Below are 14,918 nucleotides of genomic sequence, written 5' to 3'. Positions count from 1 at the left end.
TAGGGGTTTATGTTTCTCATATTATGAGAAGTCGAGAGGCAAGAAACCCAGGGCTGGAACATCAGCTTCGCATCAAGGATTCAGGCTTCTCTTAGGTTGGCATTCCACCTTTCCTAGGGTGGAACTTGCACCTTCATGCTCACAACATTGCCGTCGTGGCTCCAGGCCTCAAGCTGTATTCCACACACACAAAAAAGGAGGAAAGACAAAAAGCAAATGAACATGAGCCAAAGGGGAGTCAGTTCTCTTTGATGAGCTTTTCATGAGGTCCCACTTTTGCTCTGTTGTTGAGTATTGAGCTAAAAGAGGTCCTGGGAATATTTTTAGCTGGGCACAATACTACCCCCACCTCCCAAACAGGACTCTGTTAATAAGGAAGACAGGAGAATGGAAACTGGACAGACAACTAACAGGATGTCCCCAGCCAGTGGGAGTGAATAGAGCAGTCCATGAATAGATTGGATATTTTATTTTGTCAAGTTTATTTTGAGAAAGAGAGAGCAGGGGAGGGGCAGAGAGAGAGAGGAAGAGAGAAAGAAATCCCAAGTAGGCACCGCACCAACAGTGCAGAGCCTGACACAGAGCTCAAACGGTGAAATTGTGACCTGAGCCGAAATCCAGAGTCAGACGCCCAACTGAGTGAGACACCCAGGTGCCCCTAGCTTGGATGTTTTAAATAAAGTCTAGAATTGAAAGACTTAGGGAAGACTGCCTGGAAAACAGAGAAGTTCCACAAGATAACTTTTATGTAATTTCCACAAGATAAATTAAAATAAGAAAAAACAATAAAAACATGTCCGTAGAACAAGAATGTCTGGTAAGTGATGGCCAGGAAAAGGGTAATGTGGTCAGCTCTGGTCTGAAAGGGCCGTAGGATGGCAACTGGTCTCAGGGTCCTAAATAGCCACAAACTGACCATGTGATCTGGGGCAGGTTAGCTAGATAAATTCTTTGGATCAAAATGTTATCTGTGAAATGAGAGGATTGGATCAAACTATCTCTGAGATCTTTCCCAACTCTAAATTTCTATTAACAATGATCTTTCTTTCTTTTCTTTCTTTTCTAGCAGTGAAATATTTTAGACAAATGAAAGCTTACACAGAAAACAGATAAAGCAGAATGATATGGGGATCAGAATCCTGAAGTTCTGTCTACTTGGTTTCAGTCTTTACCCCCATGGTGACCCCTGAGCTCTATAGAGTGTACCTCTTTATATTTCATGTGTAACTGTAATAAAATAAAACGATGTCTTTACTGGTATAAGTCAGGCTACAGATACAGCGGTATTCTTTTCAGAGAGGGAAAGTTGGTTTTATTTGTTAAAAACAATCTTAAACACTTTAAAAAAAAAGTCAAGTTAAATCATTAGCGTTTCAAATTGTGACACTCTGTTGTGACTTTCAGGTGAAAATCACTGGGGAAATATTTATCAAATCTCATAGGAAAATTGACAATCTCCTCCAAAATGTGTTCAGTAACATTGGGAAAGAAAGCAGCTTGGATTATAAAGAAAAGTTTTCAGAGTAACATACTTATTATTTTCTAGGTAGTTATTTAGATAAAAATTATTCTCAGAGGAAAAAAAAAAAACAAACCTTCACTTTGCAAATACTTGTTTCCTGTGTGCCAGACTTGGCTGCTTCCTGTTTACCAAAAGTAATTGTTGGTAATTCAAAGCAAAGACCAGAAAAAAGTACCTCTTGTCAGTCACCTGCTGAACTTCCTTCCCTTTCACTTGTTACACTTTTAACATTCCCAAAGTTTTTTAAAAACCCTTTTAAAACTTTAATTTATTCGAAAAAATAATACTGGAAAGACTCAATGGATTCTGAAATAGTTATCTTCAAGTTTCTTCCTCTAGTATCTACACTCTTGAGGATAAGATTTTATGACTACTGTTTATTTTTCTGACCCATACAGAAACCTAAGCTTACCTTTATCTCCAAAATAGTCCATTATACCCAGTTTTCCTCTCTTTCTCCCCACCATAAGCTTCTGCATTTTTCTCTCCACTGCTTTCCTTCCTCCTTCTTGATCCTGCTTTTTCTCTCACTAAACGTAACCTCTTTAATTTCCAGATAGGTCTGGAAAACACCATCTGTTCCAAGGATCCCTGGTGCAGATTATACGTTCAGGGGCACTATTCCTTGAACCCAAAATCCCAGACACATGGCCAGCCAGACTTTTTCTCATTTTTTAGTTTAATTTTTGCAAATCTCCTCCCCAGACAAAATAAAGTAAATCGTATTCAGGTATTCATTAAAAGCAATGCAAAACTCAAAAAGTATATATTTTAATGATACATTTCAATTAGATGCTTGAGAAAAATACAGGTTATTGTTTACATATTTGTGTCGCCTTGTCCTCAGCCAGAAGGTGCCTAGCTGTCTGAGTCCGACATCCCTCAGACCGAAGCCTCAGTCTAATGAACCAACTAGTCTTTATTCTAGCAAACGGGCCGAATTTCTAAACGAGCGTGGCAGAGCGTTTGCGCCAACAACGGGGCAGACTCGGTAATAAGCTCCTCGCTACAGAAGGTGGTGCTATTGGGTCTGAGGGGCGCAGGGGCTGGCCGGGGAACTCCCAGAGCAGAGTTGCAAAAAGAAACCCGGGATTTCTAAAGCGAGTCCCCCTGCTTGGAACACTCGAGAGTGAGACTTCTAGGGATTCAAAGAGTTGGAGGTAAAGGCAGAAATGCTCCGGCAGGAGGGAATCCGGGAGGAAACAGACCCCAGAGCTAAGGGTGGCGTCTCGGGGCTGGGCTCTAGCGTCCAGGGGCGCCTTCTGGGGACGGGGTGCAGCGCGCGGAGAAAAGTTGTCGGGCGGAGAGAAAGGGGGGCGATGAAAACCAAATCTCTTTCATCCCCTGGAGACAAAGAGGTGCCTTCTTCTGACAACAGCTGCCAGTGCCACACACACCATACGGCGGGGCCGGAGGGGGAGGGGAGCCGGCGAGGGGAGCGTCTGAGACGGGGACCGGCTCCGACTTTCAATAATGGGGTGGTTGTCATGGCGACGAGCCCTCCATCTAAAAGGGGTGGCTGAAAGGACCCATTGTTCTGGAGCGGGGCTGCCCGGGTTGCGCCTGTTTCTAAGAGACACCTTTGAACACCTCCCCGCGTTCCGGGGAGGGCTGCGGACGGGAGCCGGAGAGCGTCCCCGGGAGTTGCGCGCCAGGACCGCATACCACAGATGGCGACGCCACCGCGGCTCGGCGAGGGGAGCAAGCCGCCGCTTGCGCCCGGGCTCGCCGCCTCCCACGCAGGCATGCGCCAGGGACCAGCGTGGGACTCGCGCGCTTGCCGCCGCTCTGGCGCTCGGTTCGTCACGCCCCCGGCTCCCGCCGCGCGCGAGGCTGACCGATGGCGCGGGGGACGAACGGGCGACTCCGCGAACGCCTGCCCGGGGGTGGGGCCAGGGCGGCGCGGGAAAGCCCCACGGAGTAGCTCTCCTGTCGTCCTGGGAGAAAAACCAGATCACCGTGTCAAGATGAAGTTACAGGGCAGCATTGCAATTTCCCCATACGAGCAAACAGTTCGAAACAACCTGAAAGTCCGTCGCTGGGGGCCGGTTAAATAATGTGGGGCACGTCCCTCTGATGAAATATTAAGCTGTCATTAAAAAATACAAGGCAGAGGGGCTCCTGGGTGGCTCAGTGGGTTATGCCACCGACTTTGGCTGGGGTCTTGATCTCGCAGTTCACGAGTTGGAGACCTGCGAGTTCCAGCCCTGCGTCAGGCTGTGTTGACACCTCCGAACCTGGAACCTGCTTCGGATTCTGGGTCTCCCTCTCAGCCCCTCCTCTGCACGTGCTGTCTCTCTCAAAATTAAATAAACACCAAAAAGTTTTTAAAAAAAAATACAAGGCAACTCCGTATGTGGAGATACAGGAATTTTCTGGTATAGTCTAAGTAATCAAGCAAGGTGCAGAACAGTGTGAGCTGCCTGTGTACGCGCATAGACACATAGACTGGTGTGTTTGCGTCTCTCAGAGCGGTTGCGTCTTAGTGGGCCGACTGTGGGACTAGAGTATGTAGTGGGGAGACGAAGAAAACTCTCTTTTCAGAAAACCATATTGTCTTCTGTACTTTATGAATTTTATCCTATATACCACGTATTTATTACCTCTTTAAAAAACTTTTAAGAGTTCAAAAATTGTATTTGCTTGAACACGAATGAGATTTGGAACTCTCCATATGGCATCTAAATGCCTTTTTAAAAATGCTTTAATAAATACTAGTTTTAAAAGTATATATGTACAAGCAAATGCCAGTAACTCACAGATATGTAAAGGTAGTCACAGTGGCCAGTCGCATATGGAAACATACATTGAGGGCCATCGGATATTGGAGGATTCCACTGTATAATCCATCTATTATTATATCAAATTAACCACAGGGCTCCCAAATTAAATTAATGGCATTGCATTAGGGTGATTTTCCTAACTACAAAATGATTTCTAATCAGTGAACTGGACTACTGAACCCCAAAGACATTGATGAATTTTCTACACATAAAAATAAAAATTGTTGGGGCACCCGGGTGGCTCAGTGGGTTAAACATCCAACTCTTGATTTCAGCTCAGGTCATAATCTCACAATTTGTGACATCGAGCCCCGCATCAGGCTCTATGCTGACAGCGCGGAGGCTGCTTGAGAGTCCCTCTCTCCCTCTCTCTCTGTCCCTCCCCTGCTCATGCATGCTCTTTCTCTTTCTCTTAAAATAAAAAAAAATAAAAAAAATAAAAGCTTTAGTGACTCTGAAAAACAGGGAGAAGGTTGTGTGAATTTCTAGGAGAAAGCACATAGGAAAAGAGCACTCTGCCATTCATGGGGACGGTTGCCACTGATCTTAAAGTAGAACTTTGAAGAAAATTGATTTGGGGGGCTATGAATCCCAGTTACCCCTTCCTCTCCATCGCTGTGCCTGTCACCTTCTAGCTCAGAGCAGTGGCGGTTTCTCCCTTGTTGCACAACCAGAAAGTCCTAGGTTTATGCCTATGGACAACACCTGCTTATAAGAGCCAAAAGCTGTAGGTGTATTTAGGCAGCAAGCCAGAGAACTTTTTGAGTTTGAAATTTTGTTTCTTTAAGCTGGGAAGAACTGTCTAGAAGCTCCTCCACCCAGCTAACAGCTGACTTGTGTTGGCTTGTTTAAAGCACTCATGAAATTGGCCATAGTACAGAACTCTTATGAAGCACTGGACTTACCAGTAGGAACAGAATACTTCCTATGTAATTATGGTAGAGCTCACTCTACTCAATATCACTTAGAGGCAGGCAAACACTAATTCCAGCTAATAAGAATTAAGTTCTGACTATAGAATCTAGGCTCTGGATATATGGGTGTTCACTGTACATTTCCTTCAAATTTTCTGTTATGTTTGAAATATTTTCTAACAAATTTTCAGATAATTTTCTGATCTGAAAGCTCCATTTTCTCAACATTTCTGAAGAACAAAGCAAGACCAATATTTGGGAAAATACTAGAACTTTTCATTTAAAATCATATTTCCCACTCCATAAAACAAAAACAAAAAAACACCCTAAGATCATAAGGATACCATGAATAATAACACAGAATGAGATTCAGAGTCTAAATAATTTCAATGGTTTTCTTAAGCTTGAAAACACTTTGGGGAAAATATTTGGAATTTCCTAATAAAATAATTCCCAGTATTCTTTAAAAAAAATTTTTTTTTAATGTTTATATTTGAGACAGAGCGAGAGACAGAGTGGAGGCAGAGGAGGGGCAGAGAGAGAGGGAGACAGAATCTGAAGCAGGCTCCAGGCTCTGAGCTGTGGTCACAGAGCCCGATGCGGGGCTCGAACCCACGAACCGTGGGATCATGACCTAAGCTGAAGTCAGGCGCTTAACCAACTGAGCCACTCAGGCGCCCCTAATTCCCAGTATTCTTAAATTTTAGAGATGATAACACAAATTTTTTAAATTTTTTTTAACGTTTATTTATTTTTGAGACAGAGAGAGACAGAGCATGAATGGGGGAGCGTCAGAGAGAGAGGGAGACACAGAATCCGAAACAGTCTCCAGGCTCTGAGCTGTCAGCACAGAGCCCGACACAGGGCTCCAACTCACATACTGCAAGGTCATGACCTGAGCCGAAGTTGGAAGCTCAACCAACTTGAGCCACCCAGGTGCCCCGAGATAATAACACAAATTGTGTGTGTGAATGGGATGTTCTTTTTTTCCCCTTTGTATTCAATTTTAAATTGCTATTACTTGTTTCTCACTCCCAGATTGCCTTCTTTGTAGGCTTCCATCTTCCAGAAGTTCCTAAAAGGCCTCAACCCAGTGTAGATGTCAAAGTCTCAAAGTTTTCTTCTTCCTTTTTAAGCACCCATGGGCATCTCTTCCCACAGCTGCCAAACTACCCACCAACTAATATTCAATCTGTCCTTAGCCCTTTCAGCATACTACGAATAAATAGAAAAGAATCTGAACTATGAAGTGTACAACTAGTGAACATTTTATAGTCAATTAAACTTGATGAGTTTTCTTAGCTTACTATCTAATATTTTTGTATATTAAAATACAAATATAGCACCCTAACTCCAATCCCCCACTCCCTTGATTAAGTGCACAAGAGGTTAAGTACTTATTTTACCAAATTAGAAAAAAGGAAAAAAAATATGAAGAGAAAATGAAAAGAACAGTAATTATAGAAATTAATGAAGTTGAAAACTGATCAAGAAAAGAGAAAGTAAAAATGGAAAAGAAGTAAGAGATAATCATGGATACAGAAAAGATTTATTTTATTTTATTTTATTTTATTTTATTTTATTTTATTTTATTTTATTTTATTTTATGTTTATTTTTGAGAGAGAGAAAGAAAGGGAAAGGAGGGGAGGGGCAGAGAGAGAGGGAAAGAGAGAATCTAATTGAAAGCAGCCTTCACACTGTCAACATGGAGCCCGATGTGGGGCTTGATGCGAGGCTCAAACCCAGGAACTGTGAGATCATGACCGGAGCCAAAGTCGGAAGCCCAACCAACTGAGCCACCGAGGTGCCCCTAGAAGATATTTTTTAAAAAAGTTTTCTTCATAGGGGTGCCTGGACAGCTCAGTTGGGTAAGCATCTGACTTTTGATCTCAGCTCAGGTCTTGATTTCAGGGTCATTAGTTCAAGCCCTTAGCATGGGGGCCTACTTTATTTATTAAAAAAAATTTTTTTTTAATGTTTGTTTATTTTTGAGAGAGAGAGACAGAGCATGAGTGGGGGAGGGGCAGAGAGAGAGGGAGGCACAGAATCCTAAGCAGGCTCCAGGCTCTGAGCTGTCAGCACAGAGCCCTTCATGGGGCTCGAACTCAGGAACCGTGAGATCATGACCTGAGCCGAAGACGGGTGCTCAACCGACTGAGCCACCCAGGCACCCTGCGTGGATTCTACTTAAAAAAAAAAACAAAAACAAGTGTTCTTCATAAAATTATGAATTATGTGACAACATATTTGAAGCTTTAGATGACATGTAAAATTTCCTGGTAGAATGTAAATGACAAAAAGTGACCCAAGAAAAGGTGGAAAATCTGAATGGCCCATTATCATAGAAGAAATGGAAAAATAATTAAACATTTTTCCATGAGAATAAGAGGATAACAAAAACTATTATTAATATCTTCAGAGAGATAAGAGGGATCTATGGGAATGAGAACAGAACAATATGAGGAAGGAGCAATAGAGAACAAAGACCAAGAAAGAACTCCTAGAAATTTGATATATGGCTATCTTAACTTGAAAATTCAAAAAAACATTCAGGAGAGTAAGTCTGGAAATCTCCCAGAAAGTATAGAAAAAAGACAGAAGTAGAGAAAACAGAGGAAAGATATAAGAAAAACAGTAGACTAATGCAAAAAGTTTAATATCTTACTAAAAGGAATGCTATAGAGCATAGAGGAAATGGAAAGAAGGAAACTTTTTTTTTTAATCTAGTAAACTTCCCCATACTGAAGGGCCTGAGTATCTAAACTGAAAAGACTCAGTGAGTACCTAGGTCAAAGAATGAAAACTACCCACAGTAGGAAGAAGAAATACCTAAAACCTACATGGATTTAAAGAAGAAGAAGGAGAAAGAGAATATGGAGGAAAAGGAGAAGAAGAAGAAAAGAAAAAGAAGAAGGAGGAGTTAAAAGAAGAGAAGTGATAGGTTATCTGGTGCATTTGACCAGGGGGAAATAAAGGAGAAGCACTACATAGTTCTATTGGAGAGTGAAAGAAGAATAATTTGAGTACAAGTAAACAAACACATGAAAAGTAATTAACTTCAGGAAAAACAGAATGCTGTATGAGAAAAGAAATGTCATCACAATATATTACTCAGCATATCAGTGATAAAGCATTAATATCCAGATATATAAAAAACTTCTGTGATTCAACAACAACAAAAGACTTAATTTCAAAATGGGCAAAAGACATGAATAGACATTTCTCCAAAGATGAGATACAAGTGGCCAACAAGTACATGAAAGATGCTAAATGTTATGAATCATTTGGGAAATGCAAATTGAAACTACAGTGAGGTACCCTCTCACATCCCTGAAGCTGGCTAGTGTAAAAAATAACAGGGTTGCCTGGGTGGCTCAGTCAGTTGAGCGTCCAACTTAACCTCAGGTCATGATCTCGAGGTTTTTGAGTTTGAGCCCCACATTGGGCTTGCTGCTATCAGTACAGAGTCTTCTTTAGATCCTCTCTCTCTCTCTCTTTCTCTTTCTGCCCATTCCCCACTCACATTTTCCCTCTATCAAAAATAAATGAACATTTAAAAACAGCAACAACAACAACATAAAATAACAAGTGTTGGTAAGGATATAGGGAAATTTGAACACTTTTGGACAATTGGTGGGAATGTAAAATGGTGTGGCCTCTATGGAAATCAGTATAGTAATTCATTAAAAAATTAAAAATATAGAAATATGATCAGGAATTTCACCTCTTGGTATACATTAAAAAGAATTGGAGGGGCGCCTGGGTGGCTCAATCAGTTAAGCATCTGACTCTTGTTTTCAGCTCGGGTCCTGATCTTGTGGTTTGTGGGTTCAAGCCCTACATTGGGCTCTGCCCTGACAATGTGGAGCCTGCTTGGGATTCTCACTCTCCCTCACTCTCTGCCCCATCCCCACTTGTGCTCTCTCTCTCTGTCTCTCAAAATAAATAAATAAACTTAAAAAAGAAAAAAATAATTGGAATCAGGAACTTAAAGAGATATTTGCACACCCATGATCATAGCAGTGCTACTCACACAACAGCAAAATGGTGGAAGCAATCTAAGTGTCCACGAACAGATAAATGGATAAACAAAATGTAATATATACATATAATGGACTATCATTCAGCCTTAAAAAGGAAGGATTTTCTGACATATGTGACAATATGCGTAAACCTGGATGACATTATGCTAAGAGAAATATATCAGTCACAGAAAGACAAATACGATATGATTCCACTTAAGCAGGTATCTAGAGTAGTCAAATTCATAGAGGCAGAAAGTTGAATGGCAATTGCCAGGGGCTAGGGGGGAAATGAAGAGCTATTGCTTAATGGGTACAGAGTTTCAGTTTTGCAAGAGGAAAAGTTTTGGAGACTGATAACACAACAATGTGAATGTACATAACACTATTGAACTGTACACTTAAGAACGGTTAAGATGGTAAATTTCATGTTATGTGTATTTTACTACAATTAAAAAATGTTTAATTAATTCAAAATAGATCAAAGACCTTAATATAAGAGCTAAAACCATCAAACTCTTAGAAGGAAACAGGTGTAAATCTGCATGACCTTGGATTATACAATAGTTTCTTAGGTATGACACCTAAAGTACAAACAATCAAAGAAAAAAAATAGATAAATTGGACTTCATCCAAATTAAACAGACACTAGCAAGAAAGTGAAAAGACAACTGACAAAATGAGAGAAAATATTTCAAATCTTATATCAGATGAGGGTCTAGTATCTAGAATACATAAAGAGCACTCACAATTCAGTAAGAAAAAGATAACCAATTTTAAAATATGCAAAGGATTTGAATAGACATTTCTCCAAAGAAAATATACAAATGGCCAAGAAACAGTTGAGAAGATGTTCAAGATCTTTAGTCAACAGGGGAATGCCAATCAAAACCACAATGAGATACCATTTCATACTCACTAGGGAGGCTATAAAGAACAAGCAAACAGACATCCAAAAAATAACAAGAGTTGTGACAAATGTGGAGAAATGAGAAGTTTCATATATTGATGGTGGTAATGTAAAATGATACGACTGCTGTGGGAAACAATTGGGTGCTTCCTCAATAAGTTAAAAATATAATTATCCTGTGACCCAGCCATTTTACTCCTAGTTATATACCTGAGAGAATTGGAAACTTATGTTCACACAAAAAGTCATAAATGAATGTTCATAGCAGCATTGTTCATAATTGCCATAAAGTGAAAATAACTCAAATGTCCCATCGACTGATGAACAGATACACAAAATGTAGTATATACACACAGTGACATAAAAAGATAAGTAATGATAGATGCTACAACAGGATGAACCCTGAAAGCATATGTTAAGTCAAAGAAGAACCCAGTGACAAAAATCACATATTATATGATTCAATTTATGTGAAGTATCCAGAATAGGTAAGGTAAATCATAGAGACAGAAAGTAGATTAGCCTGGGATTTGGGGTAAAGGAGAGTGGGAATGAGGAGTGACAGCTAATGTGTATAGAGTTTCTTTTTGGGGTGGTGAAAAAGATTTAATATTAGATTGTGCTGATGCTTGCACAACTTTGTGAATATATTAATATCCATTGAACTGTATACTTTATATGAGTGAATTTTATGATATGTGAAGTAGATCTCAATAAAGCTATAAAAAAAGAATCTCAAAAAAAAAATGAGCTATTATCTCTCCCCCCATCCTCCCTCTTTTCATTGTTATCATGATATTTGCATTTCTTTTCATCTTCCATGTTCTTGGATTACTTTCTGTATACATTGTTTTCTCCAATACAGGGTGAGTGTCTTTTTGCCTTTCTACTCTCTCCCTTCAACCTCCATGTGTGAGAACTGGTCACTTGTTGTTTCCTCCTGTCTTATCACTTGGGAGTGGCAGAAGGACAAGGAGACTGGAAAGAGGCAAGGGATAAAGCAAGAATACCAGGAAAAAAATCCACTGCAATAAGTAAGGTGAGAAACGACTTGGGTAGCCTCGGGAGAGATAGTGGAAGTAGTTAGATTCTTCATAAAATTGAAGGTGGGGCAACGAGATTTGCCAACAGATTGGTTATGAGGTGTGAGAGAAAGAGGAGTCAAGAATGACATTAAAGTTATTGGCCCAAGTACCGGGAAAGAATGAGATTACAACTCTTTACTAACATGAAGAGTCTAGAGAAGCAGGTTTGGGTTGAAATATCAAGAGGTCTCTTTAGACAGTTTGAGGTGTTTAAATCTAAGATGTCTCTAAGTAGAGTTGTTGGTTAGTGTGATATAATAAAGAAAATCTCTAGTCTTGGGTGCCTGGGTGGCTCAGTGGGTTAAGTATCTGACTTCGGCTCAGGTCATGATCTCTCGGTTGGTGAGGTTGGTGAGGTTGGTGAGTTGGACTCCCGCTTGGGGTGAGCATGAGCCCTGCATCGGGTGAGCCCTGCTTCTCTCTCCCTCCCCACTTCCTCTCTCTCTGCCCTTTCTCTCTGGCTCTCACTCACTTATGCCCTCTCTCTCTCTCTCTCTCTCTCTCAAGAAAAGAAAGAATAGATCTAGTGTTTGTCCCAGGTTCCTGACGTGCAACTTCAAATATCCTGAGAATTTTCTAAGTGATAGGAGTGTCTTGTTATGCTAATGAGGTGGTTCCTGGTGTGCCCCTGGGTAACTTCAGGATAGGGACTGATCACCAGAAAAACCAATCTTGTAATTAGAGGGTTGGAACTTTGGGCCAGCCTGACTTGAAGGAAGGAGAGGTAGACTGGAGATTGATTTTAGTCTCCTGGCCAATGTGATTTAATCAATCATGCTTTCATAATAAATCCCTAATGAAAACTCTGGACACTGAGGCTTGGAGGAGTTTCCTTGTTGGTGAACACAGTGATGTGCCCAGAGGGTGATGTGCCCTGACTGTGTAAGGAGAGGACATAGAAACTCTGCACTCTTCCCAAGATCATACCCTATGTGTATCCTTTAGAATAAAACAATTGTTAAGCATAGCACTTTCAGTGGATTCTGTGAGTCATTCTAGTGAATTATTGAACCTATGGGGATTATACGAATCCCCCAATTATAGCCAGAAGTGTGGTGACCTGGAGACACTGGTGGTTAGCATCAGAATTGAATTGTATTACAATACACTCAATTGATGTCAGACCAGGTAGGGTGGAAACAGAGGAAGTTGGTAGCTTGATACTCAGTTCTGAGGATTCAGAGAGAGAGTCAGGGCTAGAAGGAAAACACTGTGAGCTTTGAGCATATAGATAGTGTTTAAAGGCCCAAGACTGGAAGAAGTTATCTAAAGAGTGAGAGTACATAGAAAAGACACCTGAAGCCATGCCAACATAGAAGTGAGGAAGATGAGGAAGAACCAGTAAAGCAGACTGAGAAGTGGCCAGAGAGGAAAACCAGACAAGTGTGATCCTGAAGGCAATAAACTGTATCTAACAGTGCTGATAAGTTGAGTAAGACAGAGACAGAGAATTTTTCATTAGATTTAACAATGTGGAGGTTACGGGAGACCAAGATCAGAGAAGTTTCAGTGGAGTGATGGGGTTCAAGAAGGAATGGAAGGTGAGAAATCAGGGCAACACATTTAACTTTTTTATTGTAAAGAGAGGAAGAGAAATGAGGCAATAGCTGGAGGAGGTAGTGGAATCAAGGAGGCATTGATTTGTCTTTATAGATGAGTGAAGTAGCAGTAGGTTTACATGTTGATGGAAAGGATCCAATAGAAAAGGAAAAATTTACAGAGAAGAACAGTCACTGGATGGGGCAAGCTGGGTGAGTAGCAGGTGAGCTGGGTCAGAACTTAGTATACAAATGAAGATTATCCATAGTAATCAAATGTGCAGTTCACCTATAGCAATAGGAGAAAAAGTACAGTGCACAGATGGAAATAAGTATGTAGGTTTGATATTAAGAGCTTATGGAAACTTCTCTAATTGCTGTTGTCCCAGGTTGGATTCTCTAGAAACAGACACTAAGACAAAGATGTTCATTAGGGATCAACACCTATGAACAGAAGTGGAGGAAGTGGGATCAGGCAGAGGAAGAATGTGAACGGAGAAGGAAGCCCAACAAAACCTTGGCTAACTCAGTGGGGTGTTATGCAGTAAGTATTGCCCTCCATAGTTGTTTTACTGAGCTGTCCTCTAGATACCAACTTCTCCCAACCCACTCTACAGCCTAGGTAGAGTAGGATTTTCCTGGTTCTCCCAGTAAAAGTCAGTCATACAGGTGGGGGCATGTTTAGTGGGGCTCTGAGCCCCAAAGTGTGCTCTGAGACTGTGCCTCTTCCAGTCTACTTGATATTAGGGACCTGGCAACTTGTAATGTATATGCTGGTTCAGTATCTCTTGTCTGTGGGAAGGGAGAGGGATATGTGGTATGCAGGGTGGGGTTGTGGCAGCCTATGTAGGGGAAGAGCCAAAGGAAGATTGAGAAGATAAATGGGATGTAGACCAAACTGAGTTGATTGGTTCAGATGTTGAGAATGGGCTCAAGAATCCATGTTCTGGTCAAGATTAGGTCATTCCCAGTTCTCCATTGAAATGATCCCCTCTCATGTGAATCTGGCTTCCTGTTCATAGCCATGAACTACTCATTAGGTCATCTGGGGGCCCTTTGATGTGGGGAATAACTCCTCTGTACTGTGTATCTTCTGTTTGGCCCTACAGATCCACTCTCCATCCCTGCTTTCTCCTCTGGGAGGCTGACCTGTGTAATTTAGTCTTGTCCCTCCTTCTTCTGGTTTGGGTAGAGTCAGTAGGGAACATCATCAAAAAAACAGAAGCAGGGAGGAGAATGAGGCTAGAGTATTTGTTTCCCTCATTCCCTGTCATAGCGCCTTTGGCTGGCTGTCCTTTAACAGAAAGTCACTGGTGCTCTCAAGGCAGCTAAATCTACATGACTTTTCTTCAGATTACAGGCAAACTCTTCATCCTCCCATCCCTTCAGGCTACATGCTCCAGATTCCTGTTTAGTTTCTCATGTGGGTCCCCTATACTCTGCCCACATTTAGGAAATTAATTCCTTTGTAAATAAACCCTTTAAATATTTAAGGATTAAGTATTTCTTATCCCTAGCTGACCCACCCTCTCAATCCTGATCTGCTGCTGGAACAGCTGGGAGTGTAGAATGAAGAAAACTGGGGACAGAATCTACAGTCAGAGGAAGAGTATGCAGTAGTGAGGACTCTTTTAGGGGCAGTGGTCAAACCAGCAAAACTAAGGTGGAAAGGGATACCATTGGCTTATATGATTAAAAAACGCAGAGGCAATCTCTCTTGAGACATGACTCATGTAAGGACTTAAACATGTCCTCAAGACTCTGTCTCTTGCTTTAACTACTGCTTTTGCTTTCTTTAGTGTTGGTTTCCATCATGACCACACTCATTTGTGGAGGCAAAGATGGCTAAAGGCAATATTGTGTTTATTTAATCCTTTAGCTGGAGATTCCATGGAAAAGAAAGCATCTCTTCCCTGATAGCACCAGCAAAAGTCTCCAGTCTTCTGCTGGTTGGCCTAGTTTTGGTCACATGTTTATTCTGGAACCAATCAAAATGGCCAGGGGATAGTGTGATAGAATTGTCCAGACCCGGTTCATCTTCCCAGTTCTGTGGTGGGAGTGGGTGAAGGGCTAACCCCACTTGAAACATACAGTATGAAATCCCCATAAGAAATAAGAGCTCTAGGGGCGCCTGGGTGGCTCA

At 41.3% G+C, this 14,918-nt stretch overlaps 1 long non-coding RNA gene across 1 annotated transcript in view; it reads right to left on the bottom strand.

Moving 5' to 3' along the window:
* Positions 1 to 3,262: 3,262 nt before the first annotated feature.
* Positions 3,263 to 14,918, bottom strand: part of LOC124520770 (uncharacterized) — a 45,976-nt gene continuing 34,320 nt past the window's right edge. Inside the window, exon 3 of the long non-coding RNA XR_006964400.1 lies at positions 3,263 to 3,459. This is a non-coding gene — a long non-coding RNA (uncharacterized LOC124520770). The remainder of the gene's footprint in view (positions 3,460 to 14,918) is intronic.

The sequence above is a fragment of the Lynx rufus genome, unplaced genomic scaffold (assembly GCF_022079265.1).
Source record: "Lynx rufus isolate CCGP_SWC_20201006 ecotype Redwood Valley unplaced genomic scaffold, mLynRuf1.p SCAF_3, whole genome shotgun sequence".
Taxonomy (NCBI): domain Eukaryota; kingdom Metazoa; phylum Chordata; class Mammalia; order Carnivora; family Felidae; genus Lynx; species Lynx rufus.
The sequence above is the reverse complement of the archived record's forward strand: the minus strand, read 5'-3'. Positions and strand labels throughout refer to the sequence as shown.